The sequence below is a fragment of the Heterodontus francisci genome, chromosome 25, assembly GCF_036365525.1.
Source record: "Heterodontus francisci isolate sHetFra1 chromosome 25, sHetFra1.hap1, whole genome shotgun sequence".
In the NCBI taxonomy this organism is placed as follows: Eukaryota; Metazoa; Chordata; class Chondrichthyes; order Heterodontiformes; family Heterodontidae; genus Heterodontus; species Heterodontus francisci.
Window position 1 is genome coordinate 66510207 of NC_090395.1, and position 23122 is coordinate 66533328.

A 23122-nucleotide genomic window follows, 5' to 3' on the forward strand; every position below is an offset into this window, starting at 1 on the left:
CGAACTGGCTGGCACCTTCGCGGATGCTTCTTCTCCATTTTGGGTGGTCTCGGGCAAGAGATTCCCACGAATTGGTGGAGATGTCACATTTTTTCAGGGAGGCTTTAAGGACATCCTTGTAGCGTTTCCTCTGCCCCCCAGTAGCCTCTTGCCGTGACGGAACTTGGAGTAGAAAACTTGTTTTGGGAGTCTTGTGTCAGGTATGTGGACGATGTGGCCCGCCCAACATCACTAACTAGCCATGACCAGTGTCTCGATACTGGGGATGTTGGCCTGAGAGAGGACACTGATACTGGAGCACCTGTCCTGCCGCTGAATTTGCAGGATCTTGTGGAGGTATCACTGGTGATATCTCTCCAGGGCTTAAACCAAGGCCCTCCCAGGTAGATGTATAAAAAAATCCCGTCATTATTTTTGAAGAGTGGGGGAGTTCTCCTTGGTGTCCTGGCCAATAGTGATCCCTCATTCAAGATCACTAACAAACAGATTATCTGGTTATTGTCACATTGCTGTTTGCAATTTGGCTGCTGTGTTTCCTACATCACAACAGTGAGTACACTTCAAAAGTACTTTATTGACGGTAAAGCGCTTGAGACATCTTGTGCTTGTGAAATTCTGTGTAAATGCAAGTTTATTTTCTGTAACTAGAATTCCAGCCTCCACAGCAATTCAGCCAAGTCCTTGTGGAGAGCGGGACTTTAACATCTCTACAGACTGGTCCCCAGGATCTATATTGTATAAAACTATCTCTAAGCACAGATTTAAATGAATAATTAACAGTAGAACATTTTACTCATACTTTTCACAAGGGGCTAAGATATTATTTTTCCAATGAAGTCTTTTTTTTAAATAGAAAGTTCAAACAAAGAATCAATTGAAGGAAAATTATTGTCAGTGTGTGTGTTTTTTTTTCCGCAATGCATTTTTCTTCCCTTAATGACAGTGGCAATACCGCGCCTTTAATTAGATAACTGTCGGCCAAAGGGCTGCGGACCTGCCCCTTTAAGTGCCGGCGAGTGGGTTCCGCGGCTGGTTACAATGGAAAGGGACTCGGGATTACAGCAGCCGTTCCGCACTCGGGAGCTTTGATTTGAACCCCTTACCCCTCCTCTCCACCCCGAGTGAATCCTCAGTCCTTCAGCAGCTCTCATTCCCGGGATCAGGGCGGCTGCTTATTCTCAGTAACCCAACCTCCAGCCCAGAGCCCGCAGGAGACGCCGAGTCAAAGGAGCCGAGGAACAAAAGGACAAGAGGAGGCGAGGAGTGTCCGCTGTAAGTGGGGCTGGGAGCCCGGGGGGGAAGGGAATGGGGCATCGGGGAACTCTGGGGATAAGCCCGGGGGGTTGGGAGGTGGGGGAGGTGAGCTCTTCGCTGGGAGCCGGGGCTACCCGGTGCTGCTAAAGTTGCCCTGTGTGTTTCCACGATCCCAATGCTGGATCCCTGACTTCTGTACATTTCATTTTCACTGCTTCATTATTACCCCGTGTTAAAGTTCAGTGCAACACTTGCCTCTTTGACAACATCTGCACTTTTAATTCCCTCCCTTAACCCCCTACACATGAAATGAAATTGTGTTTTTTTATTGACTTGTAGATTATTTTGCTTTTGCATCTTTTAACAATCCGTGTAGTGTCATTAGAGTGAAATCTGACTGTTCGGTTACAGTTTAAGGGTTTTATTTAAAATTCTTCCCTGAAAAACCTCTTACCAAATATTTTGTTAAGTGGGATTGGAAGTTGCAAGGATTTGCTTCTAACTGCAGACATCAACAATTTAAAATTATAAATACTTTATTTTGGAATATTATTTTATAAACTAGACGGCTGAAAGAACAAAAAATAGAGAAAGTTGACAGGACATCTGGCGCCAACATTAACTACAGGAACCAATTTATTATTTATATATTAAAACTTTTTTTTTCTCTATATAAATGGAGCGATTGTTAGTGATTTATTTCTGTTGCTCCTCTGATAGACCACAGACTGAGTCTGTTCTACAGCACATTCCAGCCTCTGTTTTTGGGTAATTATATAGGCTTTCAGTCCACTGCAGTGTGTATTGTCCATATAGAGTGAACAAGTAGTGTCACTGTATTAATCCTGTGTTTGATAAAATAACCAGGTGCTTCCTGATCAAAGTTAGTGACAGGATAGGACTGGGGGGATAAATTGCTGTTTATTTTATATCTGAATTAGTAATCTTTTATCTTGCCTGCTGCTGTCTTATTTATTTATAAATTGTGCTTATTGCAAACATTTGATTTTCATCTTAGACCCACTCTGGTGATCAGTTTCCCTCTAAATCATCAGAAGGCTTAAATTCTTGAGCAAACTAGCTTGCGTGCGAGCGAGCGAATAATTTATTTTATTAAAAGGGTTTTTAAAAATTAAGCAATGGCCCCTCTTAAAACTTGTCAGAACGTCCCTCAAAGAGAGGGGAACGATCATGTCTGATCAAAATTATTGTTTTATCATAGGATATAGCCGATAAACTGCGGATAGTACCCTCTCTTTTCTCAAACCCCTGTCTCCCTGCTTAATCTTGCACATGTACAACTGATTAGTTTGGGTTTAGATCCACAGAATTGCTCTCTGTACTTTCCCTTTTTCTCTCAAGCAGGATGTGCAATGGATGATATTGTGTTTCTGTCAGGTATGCTGTGGGATACAGTGCTTAAGCCCACACAGCTGCTTGAAGTAAGTCCTTTATATTATGAGTGACTGACAGAATTTGTTTTACGATTTAGTAGTTGGTTTTGAGTTGAGCCTTTTTTATTTTGTTAACTCGATGGCCCGAACACAAAATTCTTGCCACATACGCTTATGTATTCACGCAAAGCATCTTGTCGATTGGCTGAAAAAACTGCAATAATAGCTGTAGTGGGGCAAATTGTAGTGCTCACAACATTGAAGGCCAGAGATAAGCAGTTCATCACTCAGTGGGAGCACCGATTCAGTCTTCTCAGCCTGACCTGAGTGCAGGGAATTTCAGGAAGAGCTGAGTCCCAGATAGTCACACCAGAACGTGAAATACTTTTGTTGTCCCAACCCTCTGCTTCCTGTGAAAGAGTACTCATTCAGACAAAAATGTTGATTTGTGTGTCTTTCAGTTAGTCAGCATTTTATTTGTATAGTTAGCATGGGAGTGGATTCCTTGTCCCAATATCTTGTGTCTATGTATAATAACATGTTAGTGAATGGCATCTCTCACTCTCTCTCTTGAAACCCCCTTCCAAAGAAACTGAGGAAAGAATATCACCAATTAATTTGAAACAGAAAATCTTTGTACTCAGCAGTCAGTTTAGGGAGATTTGATAATGAATAGTCCATTTGAATTTAAGCATGATATTTTCAAAGGTGTGAGTTTATCTGTTCAGGACAGGAGTACAATGGAAGTCAGTATTGGATTTAAGACATCAAATATTGGAGTATGTACTTTGAAATGTGTTCGATCCACTATAATCGTTGGTATGTGTAAAATTCATCACTACTGTTTTAAAAATGCAATACTTTTCTTTGTAAAAAGTTTGCTGAGAGCATTATGATTATGGCGGAGCAGGTTCGAAGGGCTGAATGGCCTACTCCTGCTCCTACTTTTCTATGTTTCTATAATACATTGACCATCTGGGCTCAACTTAGACGCAGTACGGATTTTCTATTGTAAAACATCGTCGACAACAGAAAGTTTTCTATAAGTTTCCATTTCTGAATATTCTCAGAATTATTATTTACTGTTTACGCAGGGCCCCTTATCGAGTTCAAACAAAGAGTTGTTAATCCGGCTAAGCTTCTATTGGACAAATGAGTCTCAGCCACAGACTTACGTACAACAGGGCTACACAGCAAGGGCCTTCTATATATTTAAAAAAACAGAATTGAAAGGAAAATAAAAGGATCACAATCGACAAGTGTGTGCAGAGCAAATGGAAAAAGCACTCGTAATCCACCAAGAAAGCATAACGTTCTGTGAGTAAGGCTTTGTTAACTAACCGAAAAGGGCCATAACTTAATACATTTTAATGCTGTCTCTGCACAGAGTCCAGTATTTGCTGCGCTGCCTTGGGATCTATGTGTCTCGATGCTGGGTTAGGGGTCTCTGCCTCACTCTGTGCCTGGCTATGAAACCTTGAAGCTTTTGAGGGTGAAAAGGTCTTTGTAAAAACCCAGGGGTTTCCGCAATTCCAAAGTTTTATTTTCTCCTTCAGTGTCGGTGAAACTTAATTACTTCAATTCATTCACCTTCCCGACAAGAAGACGACTGATGATAGAGGCTGGGAAATGTCTTTTTAACAAAGAAAATAAGAATAGTTGTCACGCAATAAACGCTGTAAACATATTTTGGAGTTGAAATGCCCATTTGTCTGTATTAAGGCTTGCAGGCCTTTTTTGTTTCAAGGCTGTTGTGTGATTACTTCAGGACTTTTGTTGTTGTTTGAAAAGCCGTCCCTATTGTGGAAATCAGTAGGTGTTGAAAGACCAGGATAATGGTCTGAAAGGTCACGGAGTAATCTTGCTTCAGCACTGAGAACAATAGGAATGGGATTGCACATTCTGTGCATTTCTGAAACTTCAGTGCTCAAAATTGTCGCCGTGGCTGTGGTGTGGATTTCATCCACCTTTTAAGCACTGGTCAAATTTGAGGCCTTGTTGTTTGTGTTAAGGAATGACAAATTTTGTGGTTATGCTACAGCTTTTTGATCATTCTGAATCCGAATTAAAATGTTATCAGTTTACGTTATTTTTAAAATGGGGAGTTGTACGATCACCCTACATGAAGGTGTTGTAAACTCCAGCACGGAGCTCTCCTTTGAAAATAGAGATTCAGTCGTTCGAACTCTGTCTGGATTTGATATTTGGTTTCATCCTGGTGCGGGACTGGCAACAGTAATGAACAAGGAAGGATTTATTTAAAATAAAAGGATCTGAAGTCTTTTAGGTGGTTGTTTAACTTTGCACCTAAATTGGGTTCATTTAAAATGTATGTGATGTACTTTTATTCTGAGAATTCCAGTTGGGATTTGGGAGGCAACCTTCCTTTAACCGGCAGGATTCTCTCTGCAGCCTGCAGGATAGGAAGAAGGATTTCATATTGTTTTAGTTTTTAGTTTTAGAGATACAGCACTGAAACAGGCCCTTTGGCCCACCGAGTCTGTGCCGACCATCAACCACCCATATATACTAATCCTACACTAATCCCATATTCCTACCACATCCCCACCTGTCCCTATATTTCCCTACCACCTACCTATACTAGGGGCAATTTATAATGGCCAATTTACCTACCAACCTGCAAGTCTTTTGGCTTGTGGGAGGAAACCAGAGCACCCGGAGAAAACCCACGCAGACACAGGGAAAACTTGCAAACTCCACACAGGCAGTACCCAGAATTGAACTCGGGTCGCTGGAGCTGTGAGGCTGCGGTGCTAACCACTGTGCCGATAGAATATTGGAAAGTCCTGCTGGTATGTCATTAAGAGCCCTACAAGGTTTAGAATGGTTTTAATAAATGTGCCGTGGTGGATATCACTAAAGATGTTTACCCAGCATTGATTTTACTCCACAAGGGGGAAATGGTGCCCGTGTGTGCAACGTTGTTCCTACTTGGTGCCCCTTGTTTCAAATTATTGTGACTGAGGGTAGAATTAATTTTAACAAAGGTATTCATCAAGCTAAATTGGACTGGTATTGTTGCGGGGGGGGGGGGGGGGGTGGACAAAGTTAAAGTGAATAGGCCGGCATTGTTGGATTGAGGGGTTTGAAGCATGCAGGTTGGCACAAGGTGGTGGCGAGGGTTGGAGTCCTTGGAAAGGCTGGGAGGGAGTGAGGGAGGGGTGAGTAGTGTTAATGCTTCAGACTGTGACATCTGGGATGAAATGTCCAGGGCAGACACTGCCTGGAGAGGTAATGAGTGGGCCGTTTGTGAAGGCTAATCATTACGTGGTCATGGCACCGAATGAGTTTCCTGTTTGGGTGGAAATGTGTATATGTCCATGCATGGTGTTACCAGAAGGTCAATGGAAGATACAATAATGATATAGAAAGTGGTAGGGTGGAAGTAACTGACTTACCACTGCTAGTAGATTATTATTGAAAAATATTATCGAGTCAAATGAGGCACTAAAGGACTTGTTGCTGCCAGGCTCTGTTACTGTGCTATGCATTGTATATGGTGGCATCCTGTTTACTGTGGCCAGGTATCCAGTAATCAGCACAGCCCCTGACACTTGGGCATTAAACCACATGGCTTTTGGGTAGCACAAGGCTCGCTCAGCACTTGCGTTGCTGCTTTTGTGTCGGATATGATCTGTTTCTTTGTAAAAATAAACTTTCCATGTTGGGGCTGTCAGTAAATTGTGATCAACACGAGCCCAGTTTAAAAGGGTTACCAGATGATCAGTTGAATTCATCATGCAATAAATAAGGGAGAACTTCAAAGTGATCCTGCCAGCACTTGGAATTTAATTTAGTAGCCTGGGCTTGTTGATGAGCAAGTTGGGGCTTGGCTGCGGGGTGACGGGCTTTGCCAGCAGATTTAGATTGATTTCAAACTTGAGTAGGATGGACGGACTGACTGACTGACTAGCTCTGTTGGTTCAAAGGGGCCTTTGCATTGAAATCCTATTCGGAAGAGGGTAAAAGTTTGATTGGGTCTCGTTTTCAGCACGTGAGGGGTCATCCAATGAGTTTTGTTCAAATACATTGTATGTGCTGTAATTAATAATATCCAATAATTTAACTAAATTGTGGTGCCTTTTTAACTCTTAAATTGTTCTTAGACAAATTTCTTTCAAAGTAATCTTCTAAATTTTGGCGACTGAAGAAAGTACAAAAGTTAAAAAAAAAATTCTATATCTAAAATGGGGCTTGCGATTATTTAATTGCTAAGAGATTCCAAATTTGATTCTGTGTTCAGCTGAACACTTGCTCAGAGTTGAGGTCTGTTGACGATCATTTGCAGCTCAAAACCATTCTATTTTCTCCTCAAACTGGAGAGAATATTCTGGAGATAGAAATGCTGTTATTGTAAAAGCTTGATCTCAGTCACCCCTTAAACACTCATCAAGCAAACCCTGCAGAGAATGAGTGTTCCATTGGGGCTGAGGGAGTGAGTTGAATCTTTAATCCCTGTAGCAGCAAAAATGATCCGAAATGAATCTGTTTTTTAAAAAGCTCATTACTTGCATATAATGTCTTCGTGTGGTATTGCTTGATTTGCCTCATGAGTTAAGTTTATAACTGGGCTGCCTTGGCCTGCTGAAACGTGAGGCCGGGGTAGCATTGTGGAGGAGTCTGAGGAAGAGAATGCTATTTAAAAAATAGAAGCCGAAAAATGACTGTACTGTTCCCTTCTGGAGTTAAAGCCATGCATATAAAGAATCCAGAATACATAATCCAACATTGAATTTTTTTTAGAACTAAGGCATTGTGGAGCATACAATGAGAAAGGTCCACGGTTTTTGCTTATATGCGTAAATTATTTACATGGTATCCGAGAGAGCCTCTTATCAGCAGCATTCATTTCCTTTCAGTTGTTTAGTGACTTCGATTTTATTTGTGTGTTTTAATTTTGAGTTGAACGGTGATGATGGCACTGTAGAAACCACAGCTGTTGTATACAGTGAGGGTGTAAGGTCCAAAATTTTTGTTACTGTGTGTGTGACCCAGTCGGAAGCAAATGATCAGCTTTTATTTTTAACGGTAAAAGTAAATCTGATCACCTATGAGCGTAAGAATTAGGAGCAGGAGGAGGCCACTCAGCCCCTCAGGTCTGCTCCGCCATTCAATAAGATCATGGCTGATCTGATTGTAACCTCAGCTCCACATTCTCACCTATCCCCGATAATCTTTCACCCCTTTGCTTATCAAGAATCTATCTACCTCTGGCTTAAAAATACTTGAAGACTCACGACCTTCCGAGAGCAAAATAATTCTCCTCATCTCTGCCTTAAATGGGAAACCCCTCATTTTAAAATAGTGACCCCTAGTTCTAGATTCTCCCACAAGGGGAAACATCCTTTCCACATCCACCCTGTCAAGACCCCTCAGAATCTTATATACTTCAATCAAGTCGCCTCTTATTCTTCTAAACTCCAGCAGATGCAAGCCTAGCCTGTCCAATCTTTCCTCGTAAGACAACCTGCCCATTCCAGGTATTAGTCTAGTAAACCTTCTCTGAGCTGCTTCCAATGCAGTTACATCCTTCCTTAAATAAGGAGACCAGTACTGAACACAATACTCCAGATGTGGTCTCACCAATGCCCTGTATAACTGAAGCATAATCTCCCTAATATTGTATTCAATTCCCCTCGCAATAAACAATAACAATCTATTAGCTTTTCTAATTATTTGCTGCACCTGCATTCTAACCTTTTGAGATTCATGCAGTGGAATACCCAGATCCCTCTGCATCTCAGAGCTCTGTAATCTGTCACCATTTAGATAATATGCTTTTTTATTCTTCCTGCCAAAATGGGCAATTTCACATTTTCCCACATTATACTCCATTTGCCAGATCTTTGTCCACTGACGTAACCTATCTATATCTCTTTGTAGCCACCTTATGTCCTCTTCACAACTTACTTTCCTACTTATCTTTGTGTCATTAGTAAATTTAGCAACCATACCTTCGGTCCCTTCATCTAAGTCGTTTATATAAATTGTCAAAAGTTGGGGCCCCAGCACAGATCCCTGTGGCACACCACTTGTTACATCTTGCCAACCAGAAAATGACCCATTAATGCTTACTCTCTGTTTCCTTTTAGCTAGCCAGTCCTCTTATCCATGTCAATATGTTACACCCAGCACCATGAGCTTTTATCTTCTGCAATAACCTTTGATGTGCTCCCTTATCAAATGCCTTCTGAAAATCTAAGTACAGTATATCCACTGTTTCCCCTTTATCCATAGCACATTACTTCTTCAAAGAGCTCCAATAAATCGGTTAAGCATGATTTCCCTTTCACAAACCCATGTAGACTCTGCCTGATTATGTTGAATTTTTCATTTGCTGACTAGTCAGTTATCCAGCCTCCCACTTTGGAAATGGGTGTGGTGGGGGGGGGTGGTGGGGTGCGGGGTGGGCAGGTGGAAGGACCTTGTTTTTCTCATTCAGAGGAGGTTTTTTTCTTGGGAATGGTGGCGCCATGTTTTTCGCTGATTGTGGCGTGATGCGTCATTCTGCTCAAATTGTGTCTGCATGCATTCTCCGCAGTTGGTTGGAATGACCATGGAGTTTGCCCTATGTAAATAAAATTAAGAAGCATCTCCTTACTGGAAAAGAGTTTTAAAACTCTTGCTTTATTTTTAGGTGGAGGTTGAGGACAGCTGGTGTCAATGATTTGTTTAGTGCTGACAGTAGTTGATACCAGCCTGATGCTCAGGCTCCAATTCCTGATATCCATTGGTGCTGGGTAAGCTTGATTGGGGGCCCAATTTTAACTGTGCAAATGAATGGGTTTTGAGTGAGTTAAAATCTCGTCCAATGTCGTCTTAACATGTTGAGGGGAAGGCTGACACTGTGGAAGTGTGATTAACTCTTCGCCTTTAACCCCAACTAGAGCATACATGAATTCTATAGCAGTTATGAGTCTCCGTCGCCTGAATTAATATTGAATGGGTGGCTTCTTTTTCCTTTTAAGAAGGGATAACGATAGATTATCATAAACACAACAATAATTGTACTTCGAATCTGATACAAGGATTAAATAAACTAATTTCCCTTCAACTTCCTTCCCCATCATCAATGCTTGCGTGTATTGCAGGCACTTGCCATAGTAGCTGTCTCTGAGGCTGCCCATGTCTTCATCGACCTTGAGGTGCCTAGAATAGGGGACATTTTTGGGTTGGAAAGTAGTTGTTTTGATATGTTTTTGTTTTTTTAAATCTGTTGTCAAGAGGAAATGCCAGGGAGCATTTTTGTGCCTTTTGAAGCTTTAGGCCAGCTTGCAGCACGAATGGCTTTGAATAAACCCTTGTCTCAGATTTAATACTGATTTATTTGTTGCATAAAATGACACCTCGAGCCGGACTTGTGTCTGACTCATTCATTCTTCGATTTCCAAAAATTGTGCTCCTGGTTCTTCATTTTCAGCCACCCTGTGGGGGGGGCAGGTTGTGTGTGAAATGAAGCATCACTCCCGGGCTGATATCACTGCCAGCCAGATTGTAAAATCTAAACAAACCGGACAAATTGACGACGCTCATCATTTCTCCATAAATTAAGTGTGGTCCATAATTTTTTGTTCTGAAGTTGGCTACGGTGATTGTCTTACATAGCGCGATAAAGAAAGTAAACATTTGCTTCGTTACTAGGTGCAGAATGAGCTGGTGGAACATGGAATATTTTGTTACCAGGAGTAGCTGAGGCATCTGTTATTGCCACGTGATGCGACCTTGGTGGTTCCCCGTGTTCAACTCCCCACCTGAATGCAGCAAGTGTATTTTTAGTTTTTTTAAAAAAGACTTTAGCCCCTTGGTGTTTTGTTTTTCAAATAACCAGACATCGCAATCTTAAGGGCGGCACAGTGGCGCAGTGGTTAGCACCGCAGCCTCACAGCTCCAGGGACCCGGGTTCGATTCCGGGTACTGCCTGCGTGGAGTTTGCAAGTTCTCCCTGTGTCTGCGTGGGTTTTCTCCGGGTGCTCCGGTTTCCTCCCACAAGCCAAAAGACTTGCAGGTTGATAGGTAAATTGGCCATTATAAATTGTCACTAGTATAGGTAGGTGGTAGGGAAATATAGGGACAGGTGGGGATGTTTGGTAGGAATATGGGATTAGTGTAGGATTAGTATAAATGGGTGGTTGATGTTCGGCACAGACTCGGTGGGCCGAAGGGCCTGTTTCAGTGCTGTATCTCTAATCAGACAGCGACAGATTTTCTTGTAGGTTTTAATAAACGTAAAGTCAGTTGTTTGTTGATCAATGTGCCTTATCCCAAAATTGTCGCAACCACAATCACTCATGCATTCACTTGCGCGCACACACAAAGAAGCAGATAGAGAAGGGAAAGAGGTAGGTAGGTTTTAGCAGGGGAGAAGGGTTATGATGTACCTTTTGAATTCTCTTGAGACTCAAGTTCTACATGGTTGCAGGCCTGAAATGATTGTACATTTGTGTCTTGATTAAAGATTCTGTTGAAGATGGTGGGTCACTTCGAGCTCTCTTTCTGCTGACTGATGTAGATGTTAGATTTTATCCAGTAGAGCATGTGCTTTCTGGAATGTCAGCTGTTGCAAGTAGCTTCGCCTTCTGAGCCTGTCTCTCTGTCTCTCCTTTTTTAAGGTAAAACTGTGTCACTTCTCACTTCCTGTTAGGAGACATTCTGGCCTCTTCCCCATGGCCCAGGACGTGGCTACTTCACACCTCCTTTGTTTCAGAAGAAGACAATCAATTCTGGAATTTTTTCAGAATAGTTGCAAGATGAATTTCATTAACATCTTTTGGCTTTTAAGATTTGTCCTTTGTCTTTATCAGACTGAATACACAAAAGGCCAATCCCCTTTTTCTTCGGTGGCCACTTTGGACCATTGTTCACTTTTTAAGGTAAGGTTCATTTTTTTTAAAAGACCAAGTCAATTTGTTCAGAACTCTTCAAGTTAGTCTCTGAATGTTGTATCAGTGCACTTCCAATGTGCATGACACATCTTTTATAGGATAAGTATTTGGAATAGCAGGGATGTGGATGGTTGGAGAGAGACCGGGGCAGTGGAGTTCATTTTTGGATCTCTCAAAAAAAAAACAGTCACAATGGGCCAAATGATCTCCAACTGTACTGTAAGTTCCTGTGGTTCTGATCATGGCCATGGTTTTTATTTGCCATTTTGCTCTAGTTTGCGTTTCCTAAACTGTTGCTGTCATTTGAATGATGTTCCCATAGCTCAAGTATTTTTGCTGTTTTAATGTTTAATTAATGCTGTCTAAATATTCAGTGATAACTAAGTTTTCAGACACATTTGCATGTAAGATTAGATTAGATTAGAGATACAGCACTGAAACAGGCCCTTCAGCCCACCGAGTCTGTGCCGAACATCAACCACCCATTTATACTAATCCTACACTAATCCCATATTCCTACCAAACATCCCTACATTTCCCTACCACCTACCTATACTAGTGACAATTTATAATGGCCAATTTACCTATCAACCTGCAAGTCTTTTGGCTTGTGGGAGGAAACCGGAGCACCCGGAGAAAACCCACGCAGACACAGGGAGAACTTGCAAACTCCACACAGGCAGTACCCGGAATCGAACTCGGGTCCCTGGAGCTGTGAGGCTGCGGTGCTAACCACTGCGCCACTGTGCCGCCCACGTTGCATTGAATCTCATTTATCCTTTTTTTGCCTTTGACTCAAAAATGTTTCTCTCTTTTCCTGCATATTGCTCATGTTGTAGGAGCATGTAGTCATTCAGATGGGGAGCACCTTGAGGCATTGGTGACGCAGCTAAGACTCCAAAAGATCCTTTGCTGGGTTGTGATATTGTATTTAAAAGCAGCCCCTCTTTAAGCTGATGAACCTGATATTCCACAGGTTCAGCTTTTTTAATTTGCTCTGTAATGAGATTCTGGTTTGAGTTCAGGACCTTTTCCTTTTAAACATATATAATTATTTATTTATCCTAAAACTTGGATCATCTGACCTGTAGCTTCACAGCCTCGGTGACCTGTTTGTCCACTGTTTGGCGCCACTACTTAAAACTGCTTAAGTCCACCATCTAGGGCACGGGTGCAGAGCATCACGATTACCTCCAAGTCGCTCAGAATTCCGACGCTGTTCCTTTGCTGGGTCAAATTCCTGCGACTCGCTACCTAAAAGCACTGCGCAAGTCCCTTCACCACACAGAATGTAGTTTTTCAAAAGAAAAAGGAGGCCCACCATTATTTTCTCAAGGACAGCTAGGGATCGGCAATAAATGCTGACCTAGCCAGTGATGCCCAAATCCCCAGAATTAACTTTTTTTTTAAATGTCGTGTGTCAACAAGTCCTGTTCAGCTAGAATCTAAAACAGGCAGAGACAAATTGTGGCCTTTAAGAATTGATCCGGATTTGGTCCGTCTTGTACCTCTGTACTTGTAGGCTTCCTAGAGTTTATGTCCTCTTTGAAGCCTTAGTAGCACGTTGAACACGCTACCTGAAATCACCCAGGATCTCAACTTCCAACATTACAGGTTTGAAGGGCCTTATCGAGTAAACACAACCAAAGTCGTTGTCCCTTTTTGTGGCAGTTACGTGACTGAGCTTCATTTAAGTCGAGCACAGGGAGGATGCCTGCTTTTCTGTCTGTCTGTACCAGTGAAGCAAAGGTCTTTGTCACACCACTGAAATGAGAAATGCTTGTTGTACCTGCCTCTGCCTTGTAACCACTGAAGCCATGATGCGTTAAAAAATACTATTCTGTAGAGATAAATGTAAGAACTGAAGTGCCAAACTATTTGGTGCTAACTATGAGCAGGTACTGTTTGCACCAAACCACAATGATGAGAATTACGTGTAGAATTTCTGGGTTGCAAGCCAGAAATTTCAGGTTCTGGATGGTGGCCAATTCCGGAGGATGAAGAATGAAACCTGACATTAGGAGTGCATCATGTGCACCAGTGCTGTAGACGATGGGTTTGTGCTTGTAATGCTGGGTTCATAGCCCTCATTTCTCTCCTCCGCCCCCATCATGTTTTCCTGTAATGTTGCCCTACTCTTACTAATAGTTTTCTGAAGCCAAAATGTAGTAAGTGCCTGTAAGCAGGTCACTTGCCTATTCCTCCTGTCAATGGGGGAGAGTGTTTACCAGGGAGAGGCATACACTGCTCAGGACAGTGTGTGATTGAGGGGAGATCCTCTTGCATGCTTTCAGTATTGGAAGCAGTGAGACTCCACTAAAGAAAGAAGCAAAGGAAAGGAAGAGTTCAGTCATAAGAAAAGTGGGCACTTTGCTTCAATTTCCCACTACACAAAAGAAAGTTTATTTGGTAGGGTACAGATTACTTGATGTAAAATTGTATAGGGTTGCTGTTTATTCAGAAGTTTCAGGATGATGTAAAACTCCTTGTGATTGTTGGTGGAGTGAGAATTAGATGTCAGAATGGGCGAACTTCATGGGGTTGGGATGAAGGAAAGAGGAAGTGGCCTATAACCTGAGAGTTCCCTCTTATTTTTGTTATGAAAGTGCTTCTGTTTTTGTTGAGTATATTTTTTGAGGAATTCATAGTCAAACTGAAGAAACGTTGGACCAGTTTTTTTTTCCAAGAGGTTCATCAAAAGGACACTGAAAGGACTTGTTTGACAACAACATTTACTGGCTGTCACATGACTCGAGCTAAAAATAGAACAGAAAGCCTGGTAACGGGGGAAGATGTGTGCAGAGAAGTGACAGGTCAGAAGGTGAACTTTCTGTTTCTGGCTTCACTTTTGAATTGTTTGGAGTTGGGAATGAACTGTTCAAGAGGGGTTGGAGTTTAAAAAAAATAAAACTGAAGGACCGAACGCCAGCTCAACCCAGCCTGTTCCATCTCTTTAAAAAGCCTGCAGAAGAAGAAGAGAACTTCCAAGGAGAGAAGAGAATTCCCAAGGAAGGAGAGAAGACCACAATCCAGCTCAGCTTTCCAGCACCTCTCTAAAAGACCCTGAGAAGTCCACTGTCAACTCATCTCGCATCCTGCCTTTGAAGAAAAACCTGCTAAATTAATTCTCGACGCCACCTGAAAAGAACTGTTCTAAATGAACCCAGTGACCCGTCTAAGTGTACTCGGAGCCCAGACTATATGCCAGTTTTGGAACGCAACATATCTCATCTGCTGTTTCTTTAAGAATGCGCAAGTATTCAGCCTAAGTGTTTTTTTTTTGTCCTTTTTTTTTGTTACAAAGCTCTAAACAACTTTCCCTTTTATTTTTCTGGTTAACTGGTGTATGTACTTGTGTGTGAGGGGCTAAGGTAAAAAGGGAACTGTAATATTTCAATCTGTGTGTTTATGCTTTACTGTATTACTGGTTAAGACTTGTTTTATAATAAACTGATAATTTTGTTATTTATTAAAGAACTGGTTAGTGTGTTTTATTCTGGGAAAAATATAGTATATAATTGACCATATTGGTAAGTGGGAAAATTTAAATATATGTTGTGGCCAGTGGGGAAGTGGGACTGGAATAAGCAGTGCACTCCTCCTGCCTTGGTTGTAACATTTTTTAAAAAAAGGTGCTCAACGTCAGAGAGGAGTTTGATTTTTGTCTTTTATTCTGAAGGAAAGGATCATGGGTAGATGCCGTCAAACTGTAGGGGTCCATCTTATCTCCTGACAGCTGTCCATACAGGCTGAGTGGCAACAGTATAGTCTGAATGAGCAGGTTCTACTCTCCGGTTGGGGAACAGCGAGTGAATTAAAAGGGGCGCAGATATAATGGGGTGCTTTTTTTTGTGGTGTTTTACACCTCATTCTGGGTGCAGCAGGGACGGATAGTAAATCAGTTGGAGCAGGATCTGGGCCGCAGGTGTGTCTGCCCTCCAGAGAGTCATGTCACCACGGCTTAACTTGGGCGATTTACTGTGTGAATTCACATGGGAACATAGGACAATACCCAGAGTTTGTTGGGTACGAAGCAAGCCAACTTCAAAACAACCTGAATGCAATGAATAAAAATGAGATGTAAAGTAAGGAATTTGGAAAGAAGTGGAGCAATAAAGAAAAACTTAAATCTTTATCTTTGCCAATCAGAATAAATTGTAGTCGCAATTATGCAAATAGGGTAAAGGAAGATGGGGATAGGATTAATGAGCTTTTGAAAAGTTTGCATTTATGTTTTATGAATTCCGTTGTACATTTTTGAATACACTATATGCTCTGGGCTGGGGTAAGTTGCTGTTTCTTGGCTTTGAGTGTGACAAATGCAAATTTAAGAGTTGAACAATTTGGCCTTCGTGTCTGCTTTAAATTGAACTGCAGGGGCATTCTAGCTAAAGACCGGCTCGGGTCTGCAAATGAAGCCCGACCCGGCCTGAGTCCTTTTCATTTTTTCCTGCGCCCGACCCGACCATCAGTTAACCTAGCTTCTGTTTTTCACTCTGTTGCTTATCTGCACAAGCTTAAAAAAACTGTAACAAAACCACCTTTCAAGTCCAAAAGGTACATTCACATTGGAGTCACTTACCGGAGGTGGTGATAGAGCGTGTCTGACCTGAGCTGAGCCCGAATGCCGGACCCGGAAGAGCGTCCCGAACCCAACACATGTCGTCGGGTCCCATCAGGTTCGGGTCAGGTAACCGTGCTTTAATTCTAGCTGCTAGTAATTATTTTGGTTTGAAAATAGGAATAGAAGTCCCCCTTCAACCTTTCAATATTCAGTTAGATCATGGCTGATCTGTACCTTAGCGTCCGTTACTCAGCTTTCCACCATATTCCATGATTAGTCTTGAAAATGTAATTGAACCAACATTTGGTGCAGAGAGTTCCAGATCTCCAACAGACCTTTTTGTTTGGAAAATATGCTTCCTGTTTGGACTATTTACTAATCAAGCTATAATGCCCTCCTTTTTTTTTGTTCTAGATTTCTCCTACTAGAGGAGATAGGGTAGCTACAAACAAACTATCGATTCTGTTTATCATGTTGACGACCTTGAATAGATTTCAACTTTTCTAAACTCCAGGGGGATGCAGGCAAAGTTCACACCCTCCTAATTGGTTGGGTTTGGCTTTGCTTGCCTACCCGTGGGTCATTGCTGCTTCGTATTGTCCCTGTGAGGTGGCTTGGGGGAGAGATTCCATTGAATGAGATTCTAAGAATCATCACCAAACAAATCTGTTTTCCTTCAGTTCCAAGTGGAGGGTTTTCTGTTTTTTAAAAAAAATTTAATGTTATATTCACCTCCAATGTGCAACTCTTGTCTCTCAAAGGTACTGCTGCTTTAGTCTGACACTCAGGTGCCAGTTGTTCTAGCTTACCTGGCAGTACCAATTGTTCGAGTTCACCAGTTCTTTGGATGTGAATGCCACACTTTGCTCTGAGACCCCATAACCAGCAGCTTGTTGGCGACTGCAGCTCCTGCGTAAGGAACTGAGAGGAGATCAGAAGAAAATCCACTTGTCTTGAGTCAAGTAGGACATGACGCGATCTGTCAGGATAGGGTACAATGGATTTGTATAAGAGAGCAGAGCAGGGCAGAGAGTGCGCAAGTTCCCAGACTGAACAATGGGATATCTGTTGGAGTATGGATTAATTGTTGGGTATTTTGCATTCTCTGGGCCTTCTTTCATGAAAATGTGGTGCATGCAATCCAAGTTTGTTTGAAAAACCAGTATCCACACCAAAATCAGTTATGCAAAAATTTCAGGCTCAGAATTAGCATAAGGGCATACGAACCGAAGTTGGCCTTTCAGCTTCGAGCCTGTTAGCTATGCAATAAAATCTATTAATTTCAGTTTTGAAATTTCCAATTGACGCCAGCCTCAACAGCTTTTTGGCAGAGAAGATATTTCCTGATCTAACACCATTTGTGAGAAGGAGTGCTTCCTGACATCATCCCTGAATAGCCTGGCTGTAATTTCTTTGGTCTTTTGTCTCTGTTGCCTCCTGATTATTTGGATCTCATTTGAGATGATGGGTGAGGCGATTATATAGTTGTAGGATCCCATTAAAAGGGTGGATGTGATGATGGAGGGATCTGATCAATTGTAATTCATGGAGCAGCCACTGTGACACTGCAATGTGGCCATGTGCATTTCTCTACCTGGGCATCGGTAGATTGATGAGATTGAAAGGTGACCGGAGGTCGTGTCAGTGGTTTCACTAATGTGCACCACTCGAGTTGTAAAAGGAAAGAAAAACTTGCATTTATATAGCGTCTTGCAAAACGTCAGGACCTCCCAAAGCACCTTACAGCCAATTAAGTACTTTTGAAGTGCCCTCGCTATTGTAACAATCGTGGCAGCTGATTTGCACACAGCAAGCTCCCACAAACAGCAATGAAATAATTACTAGATAGTCTGTTTCCGTAAAGTTGGGTGAGAGATAACTATTGGCCAGGACATTAGAGGTTCCTCTGTTCTTCTTTGAAATAGTGTTAAGGGATTCTTTATTTTTCTTCTTTCATGGGATCTGAGCATTGCTGGCTAGGCCAGCACTTGTTGCCCATCCCAAATTGCCTTGAACTAAGTGGCTTGCTAGGCCATTTCAGAGGGAAGTTAAGAATCAACCACATTGCTGTGGATCTGGAGTCACGTGTAGGCCAGACCAGGTAAGGATGGCAGATTTCCTTTCCTAAAGCACATTACAATGATCCTTGATAGTAAAGGTCTGCAAAGGAAACCTGACATGAGCCCGAATGCCGGACCCGAAAGTCCGACCCAACCTGACCCGAAACCGACACGTCATCGGGTCGGGTAGCAGGCCTCCGACGGGACCCGATGACATGGGTCGGGTTTCCCTTGCAAACCTTTACTTGATTGTTTCAGGGCCCCATTACTGAGACTAGTTTTCAATTCCAGATTTTGATTAACTAATTGAATTTAAATTCCACCAACTGCCATGGTAGGATTTGTCCCCAGAGCATTAGCCTGGACCTCTGGATTACTAGTCCAGTGGCATCACCACTACGCCACTGTCTCCTCATAACAACCACTGGAGGGGGCAGACGGGGCCTTGGTTTAATGTCTCACCTGAAAGATGGCATCTCTGACAGTGCAGTGCTCCCTGAATACAGCACTGGTGCGTTAACCTGGATTTTTGTGTTCAAGTCTTTGGCATGGGATTTAAACCAGAGCCTTCTAACCCAAAGGTGAATGTGTTATCTACTGAGCCACATTTGTACCTTGAGTGTTTTAAAATATAGACAAACATACAAAATTGATGGGCAGGAAAAGACCAACTCGTTCTTCATGCCTGCCCCACTCACCATGATGTTTGGAGTATCCTGAAAAAAGTCCTGCCCCTCCCCCATTCAGCCATGTAATCTCCAGGGACCGGCAAAACACAAGTTACTAGGAGGCTGCAGATCTTTCCAGTGAGCAGGGTAGCATGTTAGTGTGAAGTTCTTCTTGCATTTTAATGCTTTCCTTAACTCATTTAGAGTTAATAAATGAACTAAAACAAATAGCCTATAGTCGAATTCTGTAGAAACACGCACTCGTTCTAAATAATCACTGCGAGCATTTTGTCATGCCCATTAAAGGCATGTTCGATTCATAAATTTGAACATGGGCTGTATTCAGCATAGAATCTTCTGGAATTGAATTTTCTTTTTAAATGAACCACAATGACATTAGAATGCTGAATAAGATGGTCAGGTGACTTTCTCAGCCCAGACTCCGAAGAATCTCCAGCATCTGGTAAGTTCCTAATTGATCCATGGGTGGAGTGCCTCCCTTGGAGAGACATAACAAGACAAAACCATTTGTGGAATTCACATCTTGTATTGTTTGTGACCTGACCAAAAACTCAATCCCTATGGACTCTTAGACTCATGGTCTCTGAGCTCGTAACTTAATAAAGAGAGCTGTAAATCATAAGTAGGTGCAAATGGCCACCATCTATTCCCACTGTGTAGCAATGCCTTCGACCTTCAAATCATTCTGGGTGGACAATAGAAGTATTGATCAGGTGGCCATCTGATGAAACTCGCCCCAAATAACACACCTTATTTCTTCAAGCCCCAGGGAGAAACTAGTGAGTCTGCAAACAATAGCTGGAGAGACAGCAACAAAAGCAGAACATCTGAAATAAAAACAAGAAATGCTGGAATCACTCAGCAGGTTTGGCAGCATCTGTGGAAAGAGAAGCATAGTTAACGTTTCAGGTCAGTGACCCTTCTTCGGAACGAGCAAATATTAGAAATGTCACAGGTTATAAGCAAGTGAGGTGGGGGTGGGGCAAGAGATAACAAAGGAGAAGGTATAGATTGGACAAGGCCGCATAGCTGACCAAAAGGTCATGGAGCAAAGGCAAACAATATGTTAATGGTGTGTTGAAAGACAAAGCATGAGTACAGAAAAGGTGTTAACGGACTGAATATATTGAACAGCAGCAAGTGCAAACCTGAAAAAAAAAACAGTGGGTAAGCAAACTGAATGAACTAAGATGAAATGAAATAAATGCAAAAAAAAAGGTTGTAAAAAATGTATAAAAAGAAAAAACAACTAAAAATGAAAGTAAAATAGCGGTTTGTCATGCTGTGAAATTATTGAACTCCATGTTCAGTCCGGCAGGCTGTAGTGTGCCTGTTCAATAATTTCAGTTGAAGTCCGACCATAACTTTTAGGAACTTTATTGCAGTACGTGATTGTTACATTACAAGGATACAAAAAGAACAAATAACAAAACAAAAGAACATGTGCTCACTACAGCAAGCCTTTCTTATAGTTATTCAAACAAAACTAGTAATGCCCGCCCCGCCTTGTTTCTGAGTGGTTTGCAGACTTCTGTTATCAGTGCATGATTGGTTCATTCGTCCCAGTATTTTATTTTTGCATCTTATTTCAGTAGTTTCACATCCCCCCCCTCCTTGAACAGTTAGGCTGATTATTAAACAATTCTTTGACCTCCTTATCTCGAGAGACAATGGGTAAGCGCCTGGAGGTGGTCAGTGGTGTGTGGAGCAGCGCCTGAAGTGGCTATAAAGGCCAATTCTAGAGTGACAGGCTCTTCCACAGGTGCTGCAGAAAAATTTGTTTGTCGAGGCTGTTACACAGTTGGCTCTCCCCTTGCGCTTTTGTCTTTTTTCCTGCCAACTGCTAACTCTCTTCGACTCGCCACACTTTAGCCCCGCCTTTATGACTGCCCACCAGCTCTGGCGAACGCTGGCAACTGACTCCCACGACTTGTGATCAATGTCACAGGACTTCATGTCGCGTTTGCAGACGTCTTTGAAGCGGAGACATGGACGGCCGGTGGGTCTGATACCAGTTGCGAGCTCGCTGTACAATGTGTCTTTGGGGATCCTGCCATCTTCCATGCGGCTCACATGGCCAAGCCATCTCAAGCGCCGCTGACTCAGTAGTGTGTATAAGCTGGGAATGTTGGCCGCCTCGAGGACTTCTGTGTTGGAGATACGGTCCTGCCACCTGATGCCAAGTATTCTCCGGAGGCAGCGAAGATGGAATGAATTGAGACGTCGCTCTTGGCTGACATACGTTGTCCAGGCCTCATATGGGCTACTATTAAGCTTTCTGCAGCTGTCCTGTTAGCTTCTGCTTATTATTTTTTATAAATCGGCTCCACAGTTAGTTTGTTAGCTGATTAGCTTACTTTTGATCTGTCCCCACAGTCCCCCCCCCTTTGATTCTTCAAACTTCTTTAAGGAAAATTCCATCAATCCCACGTAGGTGCCTTTAATGGTCTCTATTTGTCTTGAAACAGCCTTCAACACCCGGAGGGGTTGCGCTTAATACGTTGCCACAAGAGGGGATGGTTGGAGCTCTGTAAGGGCAAAAGCTTGGCAGGGGCTTCAGTTACTTGTTTACAACAGCACTTAATAAGCAAAAACGTAGAATACAAAATTATGATTATCACAAAAAAGATGATCAAACCCTCTACCATTGAGGTCCATTTTTCGCCCAACCACCCGGTCGCCCAACCCCATAAGGTGGGAGTTGGGGGTCGTTTGATTTTCTCTATCACCTTTTGGATGTGCTCCACCAGATTAGAGATCTCTTTGGAGCTATCCGGAATGTAGGTGCAGCACTCGGGCCCTATCAAGGCACATGTACCCCCCCTTTGCTGCAAGGATAAAATCCAGGGCCATTCGGTTCTGAAGGGCCACCGTTCGAGTGGCTACGATTTCGGCATTTATCTTAACCAGGGCTTCGGAGGTGTCGTTGGTCACCCTCTCTAGGACAGAGGCCATGTTAATAGACTCCCTGGCCAGCTTGGCTGTCCCATACCAGGGAAACAAGATCGCAAAGAATCTCTCCGTCTCCGTGATAGCTCGCCTCATCCTTTGCCAGTGAGGTGGCACAGGCAGGGAGGTCAAATGACGGATATAAGGTGTAACATAACCCAAATAACATGATCCCGTCCAAAGTTTCGGTAACCAGGGATAGGCCTTGTGGCCGCAAATGAAGTAAGTGCCATTATAGGAGGTGAATTTGGACCCATTTAGTGCCTTGGGCAGAAACGTGAGATTCCAATGACTTTGACCTGTGTGATTAAAAAGGGAAATGGAGACGTTGTCGCCTGGGGGGGTCTACGAACACGGTATAGTTGCAAATGCTATTACCGACGGGGTAGCCGTCGGTCAAATTACGGGACATGCACACTATTCCCATTGGCCGTCCCACTCCTGAGGTATTGGTCAATGCAAGACAAGGAGCTGTGCTCGAGCCATTAAAGGAAGGTGTATACGAACCCCACATGCTATCGTTATACCCAGATGATATCAGGTTTTGGCGAATCCCGAACCTATACAAAGGGGGGTCGCAAACCCCCTGTCCCAACGTATGGGTTGTCAGCCGCCATCCCATCTGGGATGTATTCAGAGGTATGGGCCGTAACAGAATGCCTCCTCTGGAATGGATGGGCATGTGTGCACATACCCAACAGCTAGAGATGTTAGCTGCCTTGGCATTGGTATAAAACACGTAAAGGAAAGTGTTAATGTGCATTTCCCTGGACACTCGATTAGTTCCCCAAAGTGGAAAGGTTTGGTTAGCCAAAAGTAAGCAGATACTTAAAATGCATGCAAAGCGGATAATAAAAATTCTGAACATATTGGCAAATGGTAATTGTCCTGATAGCAGGTCGATGTTTAGTCACAGATCGCTCGTTTGATGTGAGAGGCGTGTATCCAGGCTTTCTTCCCTTCCACCTTAACTGCTGCCTGGGTGGTCAGTAGCACCTGGAAAGGTCCCTCCCACTTGGCGCCCAATGGTTCTTTATGTATTTTCTTCACGTAGACCCAGACTCCCAGGGCGATGTCGTGCCCTCCTTCTGGTGGGTCACCCCAAGCTGCTGATACCTGTGAGGAAGCAGAACTGATAGCATTTGTTAGGTTCTGACAATATTCTAGTAGAGTGTCACTCATCAGGTCCTGAATTGTTTTTCTGACAGACCACACAGCGGTCAGCCACCAGCTGGGTGTGCTTTTTGAACCCCTGACCCCACCAGCTTCTCTGGAACCAAGCCGTCATCTGTTGCGGGGCCAGGTGCCC

General features: G+C 42.9%; 1 protein-coding gene across 5 annotated transcripts in view; it reads left to right on the forward strand.

The window, feature by feature from the left end:
• The first annotated feature begins 1018 nt into the window (after positions 1-1018).
• LOC137383959 (transcription factor SOX-13-like) overlaps positions 1019-23122 on the forward strand; it is a 224584-nt gene continuing 202480 nt past the window's right edge. For 3 of the 5 annotated variants that reach the window (XM_068057407.1, XM_068057408.1, XM_068057410.1), the window contains exon 1: positions 1019-1272. The gene's annotated coding sequence lies outside the window, so the exon portion shown is untranslated. Of the gene's footprint in view, positions 1273-3742; positions 3966-11470; positions 11540-23122 lie in introns of those variants that run through there. The other 2 variants (XM_068057411.1, XM_068057412.1) reach the window with 2 other exon arrangements.